At 36.2% G+C, this 22,761-nt stretch overlaps 1 protein-coding gene across 1 annotated transcript in view; it reads left to right on the top strand.

Annotated features, from left to right (window-relative positions):
- The window catches only part of NACC2 (NACC family member 2), an 808,805-nt gene that overhangs the window by 505,659 nt on the left and 280,385 nt on the right, over positions 1-22,761 (top strand). The gene's annotated exons all lie outside the window — the stretch shown is intronic.

Raw genomic sequence — 22,761 nt, 5'->3', positions numbered from 1 at the left:
CAGCATATGCATTTCCACCTCTTCCTTTGATGCACAAGGTACTACTGAAAATCAGAGAGGAACGTCCAAGGATAATTCTGATAGCTCCAAATTGGCCAAGACAACACTGGTATCCACTGCTGAGGAGCATGTCTCGGGGGAGAACGTGGACACTACCCCTGATGCCTTTGATGTTAACTCAGAACGACTACAACATCATGCATCCAAACCTAAAAACTCTGCAACTGACTGCCTGGAACATTACATAACAGCAACTAACCCAGATTTATCCCAAAGGGTTAAAGACATTATCCTTGAGGCCCGCAGACCTTCAACAAGAATGAACTATGCAGGAAAATGGAAAAAGTTTGTCATTTGGAGTACTGAAAGAGGAAAAGATGTGTCAAAGATAGGTATTGCTAACATCCTGGAGTACTTGGCAGAGCTTCTCCATACAGGCCTGTCCTATTCCTCCATCAAGATACATGCATCAGCTATTTCTGCAGAATACAGCTTTGATCCCCCTGTCTTCTCACATCCTCTACTCAGGCAGTTCCTCAGAGGAATCAAGAATGTAAAACCTCCTAGGAAACCGCCATTACCAGCATGGGACTTGAACTTTGTGCTAGAAAAATTGACACTCCCTCCATTTGAACCAGCAGCAACAGCAGATCTTCAACACCTATCCTGGAAAACTGCTTTCCTACTGGCAATTACTTCAGCAAGAAGGGTTTCGAACTACAGGCCTTAATGGCAGTACAACCCTTCCTAATCTTCCATCAAGATAGTGTCCATGAGAACTAATCCTACATTTATGCCTAAGGTGGTATCCAGAGTGTCTCTAAACCAGGCAATCCACCTACCTACCTTCTTTCCCAATCCACAGAACAGGGGAAAGACTGCTGCATACCTTGGATGTACATAGACAGTTGCGCTACTACCTGGACAGAACCAAGGGCAATAGAAAAACTGACCAGCTTCTAGTAGCTTATGCAACAGGAAGGGAAGGAAAAGCAATTTCCAAACAGACAATCTCCAAGTGGATAGGAAATTGCATAAGATTCTGTTACTCCTACCATGGAAAGCAAATTCCACAGAACATAAGACCTCACTCTACAAGGGCTACAGCCACTACCACAGCTTTCTTACGAGGAGTGGCTACCAAGGATATTATTGAGGCGGCTACTTGGACCTCCGTGCATACATTTGCCAAGCATTACAACTTACCTCTATACTCTAGATCCCGAGCAGGGTTTGCCACTGCTGTATTGCAAGGGATCCTAACTACACCATAATTCTTCTTCCTCCTCCCTAGTTTGGCTATGGTATTCTACCCATTTGTTAGGACTGCAGATGCATCCTTGAAGGACATAGTACAGTTTTGTACCTACCATAAATGTAGATGTCCGAACAGGATAGCATCTGCAGTCAGGATTACCCACCCTCCTTCCCTCTGTGGTACTCCTAGGGTATTTACCCTCCTAATAGCTAGCTAGGGGATCTCTTATGGTGTATTTGTTTGTATATATGTACATACATGCTTATTTTTGTGTTTGCCTACTATTTTTTTTGGAAACATTGGCATTTACCCAAAATTTAGTTTTCCAAGAGGGCAACTGGCATCTGGGGCAAGAAACACTGAGGAAAATGGCGTCGGCTGATGCCTTTATACCCGAAGACCAGCAGAGATGACGTCGGGTGAAGTGCGACACCAGCCGAGGCCAGACCCAGACTTTGGAATCCGGCCGACCGAAGGGCTGCCTGACGACAGGACAACCCATTTGTTAGGACTGCAGATGCTATCCTGTTCGGACATCTACATTTATGGTAGGTACAAAACTGTACTTTCTGTTGACTGTAAGCTCACAATATCTGGATAAACATAAAATTAATGGGGAACATTATTATTAGGATTTGTGTTGGCATACATTTTCTGAAACAGGCGTGCATGAGAGACTGAGCGCGACAGTAAAGATGTTTGCATACCTCTAAACCTTTCGGCAGAAGAAACCTGAATAAAGCCTAAAATAGAGGGAACAAAGGCTCAAAAATAGGAACACATTTTAATTACTGCTGTTATAAAGTTGCAAACTTGTTTAAAAGGATTTGTGTAAGTATTAATATTCTGAAGAAAATAGTGTGAAACCATGATTTAGTAACTTCAATCGCCAATGACTGGCAACCAACCAAATGTTTTGGGAGTAAGGGACCATAAAAGTAAATGCCTGGATATTTTTTAAATTTTATATTTTGGATGTAAAATGCTACAGCAAATTTGAAACATTAGCCGGAGGAACTATTTTTACATCAAAAATATATAAAAAAATATGTATATAGTACTTTAAAAAATAAATAAGTAAAAACACAATTTTACAGAGAGCCCATTCTCTAAGCGCAATATTGCCCTCCAGGGTGCATGTTAATGTGTAATTAATGCCCTTCCAGGGGTGTAGAAGCCCTCCACCTGCAGCGTCTGGCCTCATAACCCTGGGTGGGCGTTAATTGCACATTAACGCACACCCTTCTGACATTATTGCTTGCTTAGTCACTAAGATATATCTGTTTAGGCTGGTCTGAATTGCTTTTGCTGATTTTGTGTAGAATAGCTTGAGTCTTGAATTAATATTCCTCACCTACCTTTATGATCTTTCATATTCTTATTCTTCTGTTGCCTTTTCAACTTGAATTTACATGGATAAACATTCAGCAGTAATGAAGTCCATTTTGTAATCTTGACTTTATCTATGTAGCTCATGTGAATTTACTGCCTTTTGGCTGAAATGCATCTGGACTGGATCAGTATATTAACCCATATTTTGCTCAGGGAGGAAAACTGCAAGTAAATGGCAGTATTTGAATTTTATTCCACTCGTGTGTCGTCCTCCCAGTCAGCTTTTCAAGTAGCAGTTTCATAGTCATTGTAGGCTTATGTTGGTCTTGTGCCCCTTGGACGATCCATGAGAAAACCCCACAACACCAGCATTGTTAAAGCCTGTTTTTTTTTTCCCCAGTTAAACCATCTTAAGTGCTTCAAATCTTTTATTAGTGTCGAAGTACTTTCAACTATGTAGTGGATTGTGCTCTTTTACTGTTACTTTCTTTGCTTGATCTTTAGTCAAACCTTCAAATGTAGTAGGCTATAGTAACTCTCTCGTTACAGATTTTAGTATTTTAGTCAGTTTGGGGATGCTGTCTCATATCCATTGTGGAAAAGCCTTTATCAGGAAAAACATGAAGGGGAAAAATCCCACTAGTATGCCACATGAAGGGGAAAAATCCCACCACGACGCCAGTCGAGGGAATCAACAGAGAAGGCTTTTACTGATAAAATGTTATTAGTGGATGGCACTATTCTTTAATGACCTCCTACACATAAGGGGGCACAGTTTTCTGAAATACCAGCATTCTTACTGACAGTGCTGCCTAAGCCCAGTACATATGCCTATCTTCAAATTTTGGAGAGGTAGCAGAGTTCCACTTTCTTGTGATGCATTTTCTAGCTACTGCTAGAATTGTCCGTAAAAATGAGTTGGAATTGTTCATAATATAACCTTCATTTACATTAAAAAAGATTGTTTTGGTTAAAAAGAAATCTGAAAATAAGGCTGTAAAAAATTCAATATTTTTCCAGGAATGTTTTAAATTGGGACAGTCGTAAAAAATGTGAAACCTCTCTGCTTTACAAGGTGTTAAACATCTTCAACAAATGATATTTTCAGAACTTTTAAATGTGGCTATTTTATCAGGGTTAAGAAAACTCTGTGCAAAATGTTCCATGTAAATACACTCCAGTATTGATCCCAGGAAGTGGATTTTACAGAAGATAATAGTTTGGTTTTCTCTGTCTGTGTATAATTGAGGGAGAGACCTCTGCTTCTTGTATTCCACTGTTTGATAGTTAGGGTGGTCTTATAATTTATTAAAGTGCTATGCAGTTTGCATATTATATTGTTAAATTTAAAATTATTATATAATATTTCAGATGTATAGAAAGCTAAAGGAGGTTGATTCAAATAAGATTGTTTGATTCTACAAAGATCTTGTGAGTAGGTTAATATGCTGTGTCGTAGTAACCGATCTTGTGATAGTAAATTATATTCCTTAATAATTTGAGTGTATAATGTTTCTAGATCTTTAATGCAATGCTCCCAGCATATAATTGTTTTGTTCTCCCCTTTATTAAAAAGATTAAAATATAGCTTATCTGAATAATTGTAATTCTAGAAGAAACCAATAAGTCAAGCCAAATTATAATATCTGCATTGGAGTTGCAATTTTTCCAAAGTTGTTAGTGTTGTTTAAAGCATTTAAATTTGTAGGTTTTGTTACATTATATTGTATGATATGACAGAGAAAATACCAAAATTTATTGGAAACGTTACTGAAAGAAATTTTTGAAGATAACTTATTTTTTTCAATAATATAGCTAAATGTAAGTATTTCCACTTAGAATTGTAATTTGGATCAATCCAGTTCAAAACATCCTTAGTAATGAAGCTCTGATGTAGTTGTCAGTGTCTGGAAACTTTGCCATCCAATCCAATGGCATATCATGTGTATCAAAAATCCTGTTCTTATTAGGATGCCATGAAAAGTTTATTAACATTTTGTTTGTCTCTACTAAATTTGTTTCTAGGACAAGTATCAAGTGCCAAAACAATGTACAAGATCTTTGGTAGAAGAAGGTTATCTTTAACAACTGTAAGATAAGAATGTTATTCTATTTGCTTATATGAGTATTTACTAAAGATATTGTATTTTTATAATAACTGCAGTGGTGGTGCTGCGGTAGCGTTGTCACCTCACAGTAAGACGCTGTCCGGTTCGAATCTCAGCTAGAGCGTCTTCTGCGTGGAGACATGCATGAATGGGTGTACCTTCGTTGAAGGTTGTGCGTCAGGGCTGGCAGCTCTGCATGTAAAAAATCTACTGCCAGTCATTAGCGGACCAGAGTTCCGCTGTGGCGACCCCTAACTGGGAAAAGCCAAAAGACACAACATTGTATTTTTATAATTTGTCTTTTCAGTGGTATTACTCAAGATTGTACCTATAAAGTTTAGAGAGCTTACCTGTTCTCCAATTATGTTTTGATTGACAGATTGAATTATTTCTTTATTAAGAATATGTTTAGATTTCTGTTAAAATGACCTGAAGGTTTTTGAACATGATTTATTATTGTATACAATTCAAATAACACTGTTTTTGAATTAGAGTAAAATATCAGCAAAAAGTTGTTTTAGAATTATACTGATTATAAATGTTAATGCCTTTTAATATTTGGATTATTTCTTAAGGATGCTAAAACTCCTGTAACAAGGGCAAATAAGATAGGGGATAATTGGCAACCTTGCTTAGTGCCTTTAGTAATGGATATGTATTTTGATATGAAAGAACCCAGTTTGACGTAAGCTAAGTTATCTTTATAGATGACTTTTATCATAGAGATGAAAGACAACGGAAATGCTAATGCATTTAGCATTCCAAAAAGATATTCCCAGTTGACAGAATCAAAGGCCTTTTCAGTATCTAGACCGACTAGCAGGGGGTTCTTCTTTTTCTCCATTTAGAAATTCAGTGAGGGTTAAGATTCTTGTAATATCATGGGTATGTCTTTGGTATATGAATCTAGTATGGTCATTGTGCATCATTTCTGAACTTTCATTCTGTGAACAATATGGACATGAAAATTTTATAGTTGTTATTTAAGAGAGAAATTGGTCTGTAAGATTTACAAAGTTGTGGGTCTTTGTTGGTTATAAGAGTGGGGATGAACAGGGAGTATTTCCAGGAAGGGGGAATTATATTTTTTTAGTTTGTACTTCAAGGTTTTGTGAAGTAAAAATATATAGTGGTTGCAGGAAATAGTTTGTAGGTTTCTCTTTATCTTTTATTTCATTTAGGGATATTTGCTTCTCAAGACGTGTTGCAAGATTGTTTGGAATTACCTTTAAGTTAAGATAATATAACTCTTCATCAAGTGCTTTTACTGTTTGAGTTATTAGAATTATAATGCTTAATGTAGTGAAACCTAAAAGGATCTAAAATATCACCTATGTCATATACTGTCTTGTTAATGGGTTCATGTAATAGATGTATAATATTGTTTGATTTGAAGTGAAGCTTGGCTCTTGCTGATAAATTATGTATATGTTTTGGTGTGAGAGCATAAGAGTTTAATTTCATCCTTTCTAATGATAAATTTGTTTTATGTGTTAAAATATCTAAGTATTTTTATTTAGTTCATCTGTTTCCTTTATTTCATCTGATGTTAAATGTGTAGTTTTGGATTTAAGAATTGAAAGCTGTAATTGTATGTTTTGCAATTCTGATTCCCATTCCATTTTGTTTTTGTGCCAAGCAACAGTTCTCATACAGATATAGGCATTTAAAGCATTCCAAACCATTATTATATTAGTTTATTTCTAGAAAAAAAATGTTCATTTTGATAAAGGCCATGGTTTAAAATCTTTGAGTTTGGTATTGTAGGCAGTATTCTAGTTATAGAAGTTAAGTAGGTAAATTCTAATTGTATATCCAACATGACCATCATGATCAGATATAAGGAAAGGAAGTATAGAAAAAGCTGAATTTTAATTTCAAATCATTGGAAACTAGAATCCTGTGTATTCTTGTTTGGGTCTTGAACCTGTGATCATTATGTGAAAAACAAAGCGATTTGTTGCATTTAGAATTAAATGCATCACACAGGTTAAGAAAATCAGTCCATTCCTTAGTGTTTTGCTGTGGATGCCAGTCTGAGTGGATGATTGTTTGTGGTATCAAGGCTATCTAAAATGCAATTAAATTACCCCCTAAAATAAGATTGCCTTTAAAGACGTTAGTTATAAAATCAAGGTGGCGTTTTGTGGTTAACACTCCTAGTCATGGAAACCAATAAAGATTAGTTAATGTCCAAAGTCTGTTAAGCTTTAAGTTAATGGCTAATAATCTCACCAGGTGTTTTTACATGTATAAAATTTGTTGATGTATAACTTTTATCTTTCTATAAAGTCATGACACCCCTCGTTTTTGATTTGTATGAAGAGCATGCTAATATTGTATAATTGTTACTATTCTAAACATATTTCTCTGTGGATTTAAAATGGGTTTCTTGTAGAAAAACAACTTGTGATTTGTTTACTTTTAAATGTCTGAACAGGTTTGACCTTTTCTTTGGATTACAACCATTGATGATTAGAGAAGTTAAAGTTAAACACATAGGCAGTTATAAAGGTAATTTAAGTAATAATGTGTAATTTTTTGATCACAAAACTTTCTGCTATCTAGAGAAGCCCCAACTTTTGCAAGTATATATAGTAGATTTGAAAGAATGTTGACTATAACTGTAGTATAAGACATTCTGTATTCAGGCCTGAATGTAAAAAAAAAAAAAAAAAAAAAAAAAAAACAGAATAAATGTAACAGCATAATGACATAGAAAATTATATTTTCCAAAAAAATCAACAAGGAGTTATTAAAATTCCCAATCTGAGAGGTTAGCTGAAATCGGTCAGATTTCTTTCCTTAACTGTCTTAGCCATACCCAGTAGCTCTGATAAGTTCTAAAAGTGAGACGTATATTACATAGACATAGTTGGTCTGAACAGCTTTAATTGGAGTATATGATGATCAATAAGGATATAAGTCTCAAACTTTCAAAAGAAATTAAACATTAAAACAATTAAAATCTAACCTCAACATTATTAACTATCTAATAATTATGAAACTTTTGTGAAAGAATATAAGGATGCATTAATTTGTTATCCCTATTAATTATAATGGATAAATGCATTGCAGAGGCATACACAAAGGAGCCAATTCTTACTATTATAACAATACAAGATCTTTTGTTTTAGTATAAACATTTCCAATAATTCTAGGAAACTGTTACCAATGAAATACAAAAATAAAAAATATCCATTTTTTAGAAGTAATGTAACAGATGTGTGAGGGTGTAACTCAACAGCATGACATTAAAATTTCTGTATATATGTTGCTAGAGATGAAACCACAAGAGGCAAAATAAATATTACTACTTTAAATGAAAATAACCTTTATGATGCATGCTTGCTTTGTTCTTAAAAAAAGTTAACATAAAGCTTTAAATGAAATATCTTATGACCACTCTTGTATTCTCTAAATAACCACAGAAAAAATGCTATTAATTATCTTAAAGCTAAAAGAAGATTCATATTTTTTCATACTTTTCTTTATAAATCTAGACTGAAGTACAGAAAACACTTGGAGGAAGAAACTTTTTTTATTTTCTTTCTGTTTTTCTTTTCTTCCTCTTTCCTTCTTTCTTTCTGTCTCTTTCCTTTTAACAATCAGATATATTAATTGAGATTCTAGGAAACCATTCGTGATACCATATAAACATACATGCACCTATACAAATACCTGTATGCATTTTATTTACACTCACATAAATAAATGCATACACTCTGATACATATACATACGTACTCGTACATTTAGATACATAAATAAACACATACATGCGCAAATATCTTTGTACGTATATCTGTTCATTTACCTATCTGCCTACAAGCAAGTGAAAGTTTAATATTGTCAACAAGGTAACCTCTATTAAAAGAAAAAATGTGAGTCCCTATCACATAATTGCTAGGATGCTTACAATTAGGAAGCAGTATCAGGAGAAGTTGCATAAATACCTTTCTGACAGCATCAAAAACATTTATGGTATCGTCAGATTAACGTTTTACTGTTACAATGCAGTGTAATAAACCTTTATAAATAATAATTGATTCTTTGCAAACTGTTTCTTATTTTATCTTCATTAGTTAAATTGATGTTGCAAGCTAAGTAGTTGGAAGTTATTTAGCCAATAAAGGTGTTTTAAACTGTTCTTGATTAAAATGAGAAATTAAGCTTATAAATCCTTAAAATTCCAGACATTTTTGACTGTAAACATATTTAATGCAAGAGGCGCACTTGTAATGTAATCCCCCTCCCCCATTTCCTGTGAGCTACAGCATAAAGGAACGACCTGGGAGCTTCTCGGATTACTGTAAAGAATCTGCGCAGTTTAAACAGCTCTCAAGGCTTCTCGAGGTAAGAAAAGCTTCACCTCAAACTGAAAGGAAGTTTTATAAAAAAAAAATGCTATTTAATGGAATTAAATAGAAAAATAAGTTTAAAAATGATGCAGCGAAGTCTTGTGATAGTTCTTTGAGTATTTTCAGTTAAATATACACTTCAGACATTGATTTGGTATCATCCAGGCCGTTTTGAATTAAAACACGTTAAGTATGTGATTGAGTACATTTAAACATTTATATTATATTGTACATTTAAATAAGGAAACACATAGTTAACTGTTTAAATTATAGTAGTTTGACATGCCGACAAAAAGAAACCCTGCCACCACCCTTTTTATGACTTTTAAGTATATCAAGTACATTTGTTCATAAGTTAAACTAAATTTATTTACCTGAAGTGAGCAAGGAGATTTTTACCATATTCATACAGATTGTCTTGGTAAAATGTCATGAATTAGCATTTTGTGCTTTAGTTACATGATTAAGTTCAAATATAGTTACAAAGATTGCAAACATTACTTTCTTCCTTGCCACTCTTTAAACATAACCTCAAAAAAACACCTCCAAACACACTGGTTATGCCCCTGCAGCAACCCTGACTAACCATTTCCTTTTACTAATTATAGCTCCCTTTACTACTAATTCCTCCTATTCTCATTACTAACACTCTTAATGCATTGTTACATGCTAATTCCTTGTAAGATAGACTAACTGATACTCCCAAATTAATATGCCAACAAACTCTCTCTAGTATAAGTATTAAACTTATTAGAGTAACTTCCTTCTCTATCATATTATTACTTGTTGTACAGCATACTTTTTATTTCTAGGTAGTATTTCTTGTTGTACTTTTATTATAATCTTTTCTGTTAATTTCTAATTTTTTAATTTTTAATTTAAACATTTTTAGTTCTATAATTGCCGGAGCTTTTCTCCCCAGGCCTCTACTGAAAATGGAAATATATCCAGTTAGACTAGCCCGGTTAACAAATGTAAAATAAAATAAAATAAATAAAAAGTGTCCAGATTGAGTCCACTTGCTGCTGAAAGGAAAAGTGTTAAAGAAATGAGTTATTTGTCAGAAGATACTTTGAGAGATTTACTTGTAACAGATGACATATCAGTCTTTTGTTTGTTCTTTTTAGCATCTGTCCATAATTTTTTCCTCCCGATCTTCTCTTTAAAGAAGAGAAAGAACAGTCTATGTCTTCAGGAATATTAGTTAAATTATTTTTTATGTATGCAGATGATTTGTCTAAGCTGCCGAAGGTTTTTATTCCATTGCAAGAGATGTATTTTAATTCTTGCTGGGTACATTATTTGAGCCTTGAGGTTATTTTGTTTTAAAAGTTGTACAAATGGTCAGTAGTTTTGTCTTTTGTTTTAAACTTTAGCTGAATAATCATTGTTGAACCTGATATAACTTTGGTTGAATTTTAAAGGGGCTTTTATCCATGCAATTTTTAATACAAGTTCCTTATCTGTATAGGAAAGAAATTTAACAACAATGGATCTTGGTGTGGCTGAGGAGGAAGTAGGTGCTGGTTTACCAATTGCTCTGTGGGCACTCTATTCCATAGGAAAAACCTTCCTATAAATCTAATATTTTAGGGGTCCAAGAATTCAGAAAAAAAACGGCCTCTGCTTCAATTTTTTTTTATCTGGTAGTCCAAAAATTCTTATTACATCTCCTTTCCCGATGTTCGAGATCATTTTCTTATTTTGCAACCAAGTGTTTGCTTAATGAGAAAATCAGTGTGTAATGATCTCCCATCTGTGGCTGGTAAAGCTGTCTGTATATCCAGTAGTTTGTTTTGATGCTGTTGAAATAATTCATTGAAGGCTTTGGTTTGTTTTAAACTGTTTTCTCAAGTTTTCTAGGTTTTGTTGAAAGTCCTCTACTTTTAAGGATAGTGCCTGTAAAGTGGAGAGCTGTTCATGTTTCTTCAGAGTATGTCTCGGATTATTTGACAGGAATTTTTAAAATAAGGTCATCAAAGTTCATAGTCTTACAGTTTAAGCAGTAATAAAGTCTTGTCAAAATTATTTGTAGTTTATAGTCGAATCCCTGTCCAAATAAATAGTTTTACAGAGCTTAAAATTTTGTGCTGCATTCAGATAGCCTTCTTGCCCCCCCCCCCCCCCCCCCAGAGTATGATTTCTGTGCGAGGCAAATGCATTATTTTTAGACAAGGATATTTCTTTGTTTCTTTTACTTCTTAGGATCTTACTTTTTGGATGCTTATGTGAAGAGGTATACAGAAATGAGGTTTCCCAATGTGTAGTGGGTAGCATGTCAAACTTTACTGTAATTTTATAGATTTTTAAAAAGTTGGTAGTCAGACACCTGATGCTCAGTCTGCTGCTTCTAAGAAAGCTGACAGGATGTACAAAAATTCCATAGCTAAATGGAATCTTAGGCACTTAGACTGATTCTACTGGGATTACCGATGGTGCTTGTTTTATATTTTCTCTAGCTGGCATCCATCTCTTTAGACTGAGATCATACTGTGTCAGAAATGAGCCAGATATGTTCATTTCACTTTTGTCTGATATAGTTTGGTCTTGTGTAAGTGGCAGTAGGTTTTGGGGTGTCCACCGTAGAATCATTTGTCTGTGTTTATACGATCCAGTGTATTCTGAAGGCATCATGTCGTTGAACAGTTACTTTAGAGCTCATAACTATAGAGAATGTCTGCTTCAAGCATGAGTATTGCTGCTACTGCTGCTTTATCCAGTACTAAGAGTAGAACGCTGTCTCTTTAGCAGCCTTAGTTTTAGATTAAGGATTCGTGGTTACTAAACAGATAAAAGAAGATGCTTATGTCTTTTACACTGGGTGTTATAACACTTGTATTATCTTATAAAGAGTAATATTTTAAATAAAAATACTCCTTTTTCAGCTTACCTACTTAATCCATTTTAGTAAAAACACTCAAAACGGACGTGGGTAAAAGCAGGGTGCCAAAAAAGTCCAAAACAGAAAAAGGAAAATGCACTAAGCTAACACACTGCAGACGTTTATTCGAAAACAAGCAGCAAACAAAAAATGGTGAGCGCTTTCACAACATAAGTTGCTTCACCATTTTAGCCCTCTGGGAAGGTCATAGCATATCCTGGTGCAAGGCACATGCTGTCTCATATCCACACACATAGCACACACCTAAAGGCAGCTTCATGGCTTGCCAGTTCACCTACAGCACTTCTTTGGTGTGTTGGGAGGAAAGAAGCTTCCTCGCTCAAAGGTTCAGTTTAATGAATTAAGAAAGTTCATGATTACAAATATGATTTGCATGTGAGTGGTCTGTTGATCATTGAATTGCATGAATTCTTTCATGTTGTACATCCTGTTCTCCCAGTACTTTATGGGCTTCCTAAGGTTCATAAATATCTGCGTGAAGCTCCAATGTGACTGTGTCTGGACAAGGTTGTCTTACTGAACCATTATCTGTTTTTGTTGAAAAGGTGTTAATTTTCAATATTAGATAGGGTTGGGACAGTACTTTTAAGGCAGTAAACATTGTGTCTGGTCTCCATCAGTGGTATAAAGGTTTTGATGACACAACTTCTTATTTGTTACACTGGATGTAAATCTTTATTTACTGTCATACCCAATGATTTTGGCGTACATAGTGTTGGGCAGTTTTTGTCACAATGTACTAATTTCTCAAACAGCAAGATTAATTTGATTTATTATTTGATCTCATTCTTCAGAATTTTCTTTTGTTAAATTTTACCCACAAAGGACTGGTGTAGCTATGGGTACTGTTTGTGCCAACAGCTACACTAATATGATGATAGTTTTGTGGGAGCTGACTGATATTCTTGCAAGGAATCTTTTTGGTCCCTGTATGAAATTGCATACGTTTTGTAGATGTGTGTTTTGTGTAGACAAGCTCTTTGATGCTATTGCATAATTTCATCGAATATTTGCATACTACCTCTTTTTTGAAATTTACTTTTAAATACTCTGGCTCATCTATGGAGTTTTTACATGTTAGTTTTTAAAAACAATAATAGTTCAGTTAATACTACGTTGCATAAGAAATCATGTTAGAAGCATTCTGTACTTCATAGATCTAGTATGCATCCTTGTCTTGTTTATAAAAATGTTTTGAAAGTTCAGTTTATAAGGGCAGCTAGGTTGAGTAATGATGAGGGTCTTTGATTTTTAATATGTGCAGTGCTTTTTTGAGTAGAGATTATATGGCAAAGGAAATAGACAATACTGTTTCTGTCGTTATGTTGTAGACATGCTAGTGCTTAGCCCTATTTTTCTGAACCTATAGATGTAGAGAGTGAAGTACCTAGAGACTTGAATGCTGTCTCTAGGGTTGTGTTAACATACTCAAACAATATTAATGAGATGTGCAATACTGTTAAAGGAAATGGCCCATACATATGGTAAAGAATGACTTTAAGAGAATTCTGGGTGATTCTTGCAAGAGTGATAAATCTCTTAAATGACAATTGTGCTATAGACATAATAAACAACATCCTTTAGTTCCAAAATGTAAAGGCACTTTTCCATGTAATGATTGTAGTGCTTGTAATTATATTTTGCATACATCTAATTACATACACCCTGATACTGATAGATATTATACTTCACAGCTTTTATGCCGATTGTAGAAGAGGAGTAATAATGATAATAGGACCAAATGTTATGAGTTGAGATTGATCTTGGAACTGCCAGCCGCCAGCCGAAGGAGGTTCAGGTCTGAATGATACTGTTAAAGAACAATTCTCAAATTACATAATTTTGTTTTTTAAATATATGTGCGTGCTTAGTTGTGTGTGTTTTCATATAGTCTGAAGTGTGTTGTATGGAGTGAAAGCATTTACTACCTTTTATAAAAAGAATTTATCATTTTTTTATCCTGTCCTTGGTCATGCTGGGTGGTCTTTCTTAGTTCATTTGAGCTCTCCTTTGAGTTGGAATCCGATATCTGAAGAGAAAACCCTGTACCTGTCCAGATTCTGAATCATGATCCTCTTCAGGAAAGGCAGTATCCCTCTTTCTTTTACCAGAGACTATTTTACAAGAAGGATCAATAGCCTGAATTAAACCCTGAGTCAGACCTAGTAACCCTTTCTAAGAAAATTTGAGGAGGAGTAGATATGCACTTATTTTTCTGTTTCTTTTTGACAGGAAAATTGGGACCAACAGTACTACTAATGGTAGCAGCAGCTTCCCCATGTATGGGCACAACATTCTGACAAAACAGGGAAGTATTCCCTATTCCCTTTCCCAGGACTCAACAGCCACAGAAGACGTGGCTAACCTCTGGTCCATAATGGCTGTAGGTGGTACACCAGAGGGATCCTGGGCAAAAGATGAGTGGTATGAGGTACAACTAATGGCCACAGCACAGTCACTCGCCTGAGGATGAAGAAAATCGTGAGTATACTGTAATGGCAAAGGCTTTGCTTACCATTTTCATTTTGTGTCTAGAAGGACTGACTGGGACCTGCAGACTGTTTCATGGTCAAGCCAAAAATGGTGCTCTTTCTTGTAGCAAGCAAGTAGCAAGTTACTGTAAAAAAACAAGTGTCTTTAAAAGTCACTTTTTTCAAAATGCAATGAAAAGCACTATAAAATACTTTATAAAATACTTTACCAGCCCCACAAAGTAAAATAAACACAATTTCTTCACAGAAAAAAAATGGGTTACAATTACTATAAACAACTTTTAAACTCACAGGAGAAAAACAGCTCTCCCATTTAAAAGTACAGTACAGTCTCATGACAGTCTGTTAAAACACAAACTCCTATTTTTAAAATAATTTTCCTGAAGAGGAAAGTATTTGTAGTAATCAAAAAATAAGTAATGGAAGTTTTTCTTTTCCCCAAAGGCAACTTGTCTGCCCAGCAAAGGAGCAGCACAAGCTAACTGTCGATTTCTCGAAAGCCTCAGAAGAGTGCACTCTTCAGCACCAGTAAAGCTCTGGAGGACTTTGCTTCCAAATTTGTCTTTTAGTCAGCTTATCTCAAGCTGCCAGACAGTTTTGATAGAGGAGATGCCATGGCGCTTTGGAAGCTGGCTGTCTTGTTATATCGTTGGCAGGATATAACCTGTATGACTTAGGCTACTGCAGCAGTGATCATTTGAACATACTGTTATGGTAAGCTTACTTACACAACTGTACTTTTCCTTTGTGGCAACACTGGATATGGAAGGTGCTTATCAAAGCAACTTTCCATCATTTCAGGTAATACAATTTAGTTTTCATGTTTGCTATTTGAACTGTCCATGACCTCCAGAGTATTTACAAATTTAGCTGTAGGATTTGTAGATCTGAGAAAAATACAATCTTCTGTATGTGGACAGTTTGATAATGGCAGAATCAAAAAAAAAAAAAATGTTCATCCAGCAGACACAACAAAACAGTTACACTTTTCCTATTCTTCCGAATGACTATAGGTTTAACCAAGTAAGTTGTGGTTCCCGCAATGAAAAAAAATCTTTCTTTAGCACAGTCATAGTTTCAAATGTTCTGATGGAAATTGTTCCAACAGAAGAGAAGCAAACCCATATACTGCATACAGATTTAACTGGGTAACCGATTAACAGTTATACATCTCCTGGAAGCTTTCAGGTAGATATCTGACATCATTGTAGTACCTTCCAATGTAATAGCACCTTTATAAATTTGTTGGGCCACTCCAAAGACAAGTTTGTCAACACACAAAAACTGAATTCCTGTATTGAACAGGGCTATCAAACCTTCCCGTAAGAATACACTTCTTTCCCTGTCTGGCATAGAGTTTAACACAATTTTCAGGTTTTGCCTAGGGGATCATTTTCAACATCATATCAGTGCAAGGTAGATTGGCTCAGTAAGACAAGTGTCTTCAGCTCAACTTTGAGGAATTGAAAGCTGTTCAAGACCAACCGTAGTTTACTAAAACAACTTGTAGTCAGGACATTTACAGATCAGGGCAGACATTTGTACTTAATGTGGTACACAGACAGACAAAGAGGAAGTACAGCTTTTCAGCTGGGCAAAGAGACTCGTTCTGATACAAACAACTCATTTGCTCCAGTCACATCTCAGCAGCATACACTACTAGTGGAGAATCATTGGATAGTTGTGCATAGCAGGAGTACAGCATGGATTTATGAATGAAGTTCGTCCAGCCATTTTTAGATTAACACAGGTCACGTTAATATGGGAATTTCAAGCAGTGGGCCTTACCAGAAATTACAGCAGTCAGGACAAGACGTTCGTGCCTAGCTTTCCTGACAGCATGGTGTGGAAAACTGATGCATTCAAATTCACATACAATCTCTGACATTAGTGTATGCTCCCCCATCTACCCTGTTCAAGAGACAATTACTGAAGCTGTAATAAGACAAAGCCATTCTAATTCTGATAGCTGTTTAAAAGCATATGATATTCTCTACCAGTGACCTAATTTTTTTTTTGACCAGCATGGGCATTAACTTTACAGAGGTCCTTGGACTGAACAAGAAAGCTGTGTTTTGCATTTTCTTCTGAGAATATGAGCGTTTCAGTATAAAGAATGTAATTTTGATCTTTAAAAGTGATTTATATTCTTCCCAGATCTTTAATATCCTTAAGATAACCAAGGAACCTAATAAAAGAAAATTGTACACCCAACAATGGGCATCAACTTTAAATTCTAATACTCTAAGATCAAGGTCAGGAATATAGAGACTGCGTGTGGGAATGGGGGGGCTTACAGGATTTAAGTCAACGATCTCTGTCTTGTAGTAATTTCTTTTCTCTGAGGTATGGTGATCTCTGAGATAAGTGTACAAGTAGATGCCATTGTACCTATTCTCAAAAAAAGTTAATACTAGCATGTTGTAAAATACACTCTAGTTTGTGAAGTAGCTTCTGCATTTTAACAATTTCTTTGAATTGTATTTGGGGAGGGGGGGCAAACAGTATGTTCCTTAATCATTATATCGCACGACATTTGCAAGTACGTAGAATCTTTCATAGGTTTTGCTGCTGAACATTATTTCCTAATGTGCACTGCCTAAACTGCCCCCAACAAGGCATATGCAAGTACACATTTAGGACTACTCCATGATTTTATTGAGCAGAAAGCTACAAATAGTACATCATTCGGCAGACACAAACATTAAAATACACTAACATTCATCATGGTGCTTGTCTGGGCTTAGGGGACCAGTGTAGTTTCACATTCTCAAACTTGTCATCCTCGCCTGCCAGTTACTTTCTGAGTGCTAGTTTTAATAGCAAAGGGAAAACTGTACAAAATGCAAGTGCCAAGCTCCCACTGAAGCACTGATGGGGTTTCCAGAGGTTTACAAACAGGGAAATACAATTTTCCATCTGCCACGTGTCAGGAGAATGTTGATACTGGCCAGGGAGGAAAAAATGCACACAACTGACACAACACACAGATGAATATGGCCTCCCAGAAGCTTCCCAGTTTTAAATTACACAGCACCATAAAATTCAGAAATTTTAAATATTAATCTCCTCAACTAGATACAAGCAAAACAGTAGTTAAAACACGCTGTGGTAAAGTAATGACAAAGGTGACCGCAAGCATCATCACACTTAAAAATCCAGGAGAAAAAGAAGCAACATCAACATAATCCTTTCTAAAATCAACTGAATCATCTCATGATTAGTTATTTTTGACATTTTTCTTTACAGCAGTATATTGGACAGTAAGAGCTTAACTGTATTATGGCATTAAAATCAAATCTAGTAATACTGTCAGTCATGACCCCACTGATTTGCTAAGCATTTGAAATATTACGTCTTGTAAGTAAAGGAGAGTGCAGTGACGCAACATAGGTTAAGTTGTTGTTCTTTCGGCTTTTCCCGGTTAGGGGTCGCCACAGCAGAACTCCGGTCGTTAATGATTGGCAGTAGAATTTTTTACGGGTGCCGAGGTGCCAGCTCGACGCCCAACCTTAAACGAAGGCACGCCCATTCTACGCATGTCTTTCGAACACCACTCGACCGCGGGGAGGAAATGCAGACTCCACACAGAAGGCACTACAGCCGAGAATCGAATGGGAGAACCTTTTGCTGCGAGGCAACAAAGCTACCGCTGCACCACCGACACAACATACGTTAAGTAAGGTTGGAAAAGCATAGAAGAACCTTCAGTTTTACTAGATTACAATTAGAATGCTTCAAGTCTGTTATCTGTCCTGGGACCCCTACTGTTTGGAATCTTCTTCTCAGAAGTCCAGGCAAAGACAAAAGGCCTGTGGCTAACCAAGTTTGTGGATGACTGTAAGTTGGGTGTTGTCATTGACTCCCCAAATGGTGGTAACATACTGCAAGAGGGTCTCACAGCAACTAATGACTGGTGCCAAAGTCATGGCCTCAAGCTAAAGGCAAAAAAATATATCATCATACCATTCGGCAGAAACACAGCTCCTACTGATCACCACATCAACGGCAACCCCTAAATACAACCTGTGGTGAGAGATATGGATACTTTAATGAAAATCTCGCATTCAACCATGATGTAGCGGCAGTGGTCAGGAAAGTCTTTTACTTGGTTCGTATCATAAGTAAAGGGATTGCATCCAGAAAAAAGGTTATTTCCTCTCTATATTCCTCCCTCATTAGACCAATAATTGAGTATAGCACCCAGTTTGGTTTGTACCTCTCCAAATATCTGCAGCAACTGGTAAGGCCACAGAAATACCTCACAAAGAGAATCCATAGCCTCCAACACCTGTCCTACGCAGACTGTCTCAAATCGCTATATATCTCTACTCTGTATTGTACAGATTGCTCAAAGGTGATCTGTCTCTCACCTACAAGGCAATCTTGGAACCTGCCCTACTAGAGATGCTCCATATCCTTAAGTCTAACTCCTCACACATTACCTGCTTGAAAGGTCAGAATCTAATATGCAATATCAACGAAACCTGCTGGAGAAACAGGTTTGTCTCCCAGAGGCTGCCCCATCTCTGAAATAGACTTCCCATACATGCCAAACAGAGTATCGCTCTGACCCTCTTCAGGTGCAGCCTTGATGAGTGGATGGGAAACCATAAATTTGTCCCAGGGGTTTCACCTGTGTCCCTCATTGACAGGGGGTGAAATGTGCTGACTGAGGTGTCTTTTTGGAGATAAACTGTTGGCTAGGCTTGTAAGGGCCCCAGGGCCATTAGCCTAGTAACCTGCTACGACCCTAAGAAAGGAAGTTTAAAAAAAAAAGATAAGTCTTATCTGACCATTTCTTTGAGTGCATTGGCCACAGTCTTCTACCACAACACTGGGAGCACTGCAGCTTTTGTTAAATTACTTTCATTTCCAAATTTTGTCTACCATCACCAGTTGTCTGTTCAGTTTCAAATTGACAAACCTTATAGTTTGCCTCACGAGCATCCACAAACAATTCTATTGTGGTGAAGAATATCTTAAGCATCTCTGGGTGCATAAACTTAGCACATGTGTAGGTAACATTTATGTGTGACCTCAAGAAAATTGAACCCATTAAAAAAAATAAAACATACATTGTGCCCATTGTCTGTAAACTTAATGTGATTTTGATAGTATGCATCACAGAGGTAATTCTGAATAAACATTTTTATAGTTAGTCTGATAGATGTCTGTTAGTGCTGTTTTTAGTAAGGCTTATTACTGATTGATAATTTATTGGGTCTGCATTAATTACAAGGTTAAATGTCTATATTTAAATAGAGTTGAACACTGAAAGGAAGTACATTGAAAATGTATCTATAAATTAAATACTCCAAAGTTGTCCTTGCTGATACTTTCTAAGTTTTCTATAAATATTTAGTAACTGTATGGATCATTCCTTTTTCAGTTGTCAGCCACAGCAAACACTGAGCAAATAATAACTGATGTATTGCTCCTCAGAATTCTTGTATATTATAAATTTAAGTTTAAACAGTTGTAAAAAGATAAACACATTCTCTTGATTGTGTATGATTGCTGCAGTCTGGTAAACTAGGCGTTGATTTTGTTTTCCTTTGCCCGTTTCTGCTGGCTATTTAATAGGCATTTCTTCAGAAGTTGCTGTTGTACAGTACTTGTTTAGATTTGGTGTTGAATACTGCCAAATGTCAGATGTAAAAACTTTACATTTATTTTGTAAAAATATTGTACTGAAGATGCTGATCAAGACTTGGTGTATTTTAATTTAAGGCAAATAAAATTAATATTTAATTTTCTTTTAATGCTTAAGCAGTAGCAGAAAACCTCTCTACCATGATGCTAATAGACTTGTTTTATTTATTTATTTTTTTTTAGCATAAGCCACATAGCATGTAAGCATTAATAGTTATGTACATGTTTAATTTCATAGTGTAGAGGCTTTCGAATAGTGTTGTAAAATTAACAAAGTTGGGAGATTCCTAAACAGCTAACAGTCACCTATTTATACATTTTGCACATTCCATGGTCTTATTTAAATCACCATTGCAGTAGCCTACGCTTTATGGGACATATTATATCGAGGACTGGATGTCCAGCAACCTTCCAGAGCTTTAGGGCATCTTCCATTTGCCCTAACTTCTGTACTGCTCAAGGAGAGGCTTGATAAAGTTAGTGGTTAGGGTGCCAAACTCTCAAAACTTTCATGTCAATAAAAAGTACTCTTTGCTGCGACTTTGTGTGATCGACAGTTAGCTAGCACTCCAATGTCGGTCAGATAAATACCCTGTTGGGGAATACCTTCCATTTTTTGTATGGAAATGTTTAAATTTTCTATCAGATTTGTTACTTGGAGTTAGGATTAGTGGTTGTAATGATTGTCACTGAAAATTTTACCTCAGACCTTGATTTTCTATTCAAGAAGGAAGAGCATGCTTTCAAAGTTTTGCTACCCACTTGTCGGACACTTTTTTTGATAGAGACCTGGACTTGTGTCTTGACTCCTTGGTAATTCCCTCCCTGATCCGCAAGAAGAGAAGTTGTTGGGAGCTACAGTCTTAATTCCAGCTTGCTTTTCACTTCTGCCGCCAGTGAGTGACTCTGCTGTGACCATATTGGGTCCCTCTGACCTATCATACATTTCTCTCTGTCCCTCTTGTGTTGCTCCTTGGAAAGCTGCTAAGGACTAGGAGGCAGGCTTGGTCCTCTGTAGTCATTCGGCTGTTCTGTCTGGAGAAAAGCAAACCATTCTTACTGACATCAGAAGAGGAAGCAGATGTTGTTTGCTGAGCCTCTGAGGAGCTTGATTCCTGGGAAAAGGGCAGTTATTTTCTTTTTCAGGAGGCCTCTTAGGAAAAGAAAACACAAAATTCGGTACGTTTCTTCACCTGTTCCCCCATCACCTAGGGTAGACAAGGATGATTGGCTGGGTTTTGTTAAATATATATTTTTAAGCTTTTCGGTCTTTACATTTCGAGTCTTCCTTCATTTAAAAAGTTAAAAATGTCCCCCCTCAGATTTTGATCCTCTGTCTGAGGAACTGTAATTAGACATGGACTGCATTTCACAAGTTCTTACTCCACAAAGTGGGGAATAAGACTCTTAAAAAAAAAAAAAAAAAAAAAAAAAAAAAGGTTGTTCTTTGGATTCTACTCCAGAAGAGTTTCTTTTTCTGATACTGCTGCTAGAATGAAGGTGTTGATTCAGTTGGAATAAAATGAACTACCAGAGTCCCAGCAAAGAGATCAGTTGATGTAAATTAATTTTTTTCAACCTTCAGTTGTTCCTCCTGTTTCCCAGTCTTAGAGGATGCTTTTCTATCAGCTTTATCAGCCACTTGCCCCCAGAAAATCTGTTACGTTATACAAGGTTCCCCATATCCACATTTTTTTCAAACACCATGTCAGATGCTGCAGTAATTTCTCTGACAACCATCTTCTGCCAAAGGCTTTATGGCAGCTTTAACTGTTCCTTCTGACAAAGATGGGAAAGCATTTGATAGGCTTGGGAAGAAAGTTTATTCTTCCACTGTAGCCTTCAGAATTCTGAATTTTGTGGCTCACATGTTTGTTTCTGCAGGCTTCCTTTGACAGTATGAGAGCATTGCTGACCTTCCTTATTCAGAGATGTTTTGACACTACTGATACTGTTTCTAGAGCAGCTGCTACTGGTCAGTTACGAAAAGGTTTGCCTGGATATGTTCTCAGAATTTGCCAGAGGATGTGAAAGCTGTTCATCCTGGATAAAGAAACAACCCTGTCGTGGTACAGGCAAACAATTTCAGAAAGTATTAACAGGATGTTCAAAAAAATAAGGAAGGGTCCTCCCAAAATCTAGGGCAATCTAAAACCAAAGCAGACTGACTATATGCAATTTTGTTTTCGCACCTCTGCACCCTGGCATTTCAGTAAAGCTTTTCTAAAGCATACGTTTTCACTGTGTCTCTGGAACCAGATAATTTCATACACTTGGATTCTGAGAATTATTTAATAGGCTATAACTGGCAGTGGGATTGCCTTCCTCCTTGTCAAAGGGTTCACCTACACCTATCCAGTCTAACCTCAGTACCAGATCAAACGCTATCTCTGGGGGCTTCTAGAACCTGTTCTCAAAGGGGAAGATTTTATTCAGGAATTTTTCTGGTGCCAAAGAAGGAAAGAACATGATGACCAGACCCTAGACCTTTTCTAAACCTTCACATCAAAATCTCAGAATTCAAAATACTCTGTACAGTCCTATTCCACTCCATTTTTCTAGTAACTCTGGATTTAAAAGATGTTTATAACATTCTCATTTAAGATTTAACACTATTTTTGCATTTTTCCATTTGGCTTTCCTTTGCTCTACCC

The sequence above is a fragment of the Protopterus annectens genome, chromosome 16.part0 (assembly GCF_019279795.1).
Source record: "Protopterus annectens isolate FY-2018-M chromosome 16.part0, PAN1.0, whole genome shotgun sequence".
Lineage (NCBI taxonomy): Eukaryota > Metazoa > Chordata > Ceratodontiformes > Protopteridae > Protopterus > Protopterus annectens.
Note: the sequence above shows the minus strand (reverse complement) of the source record. Positions and strands in the feature narration are given on the sequence as shown.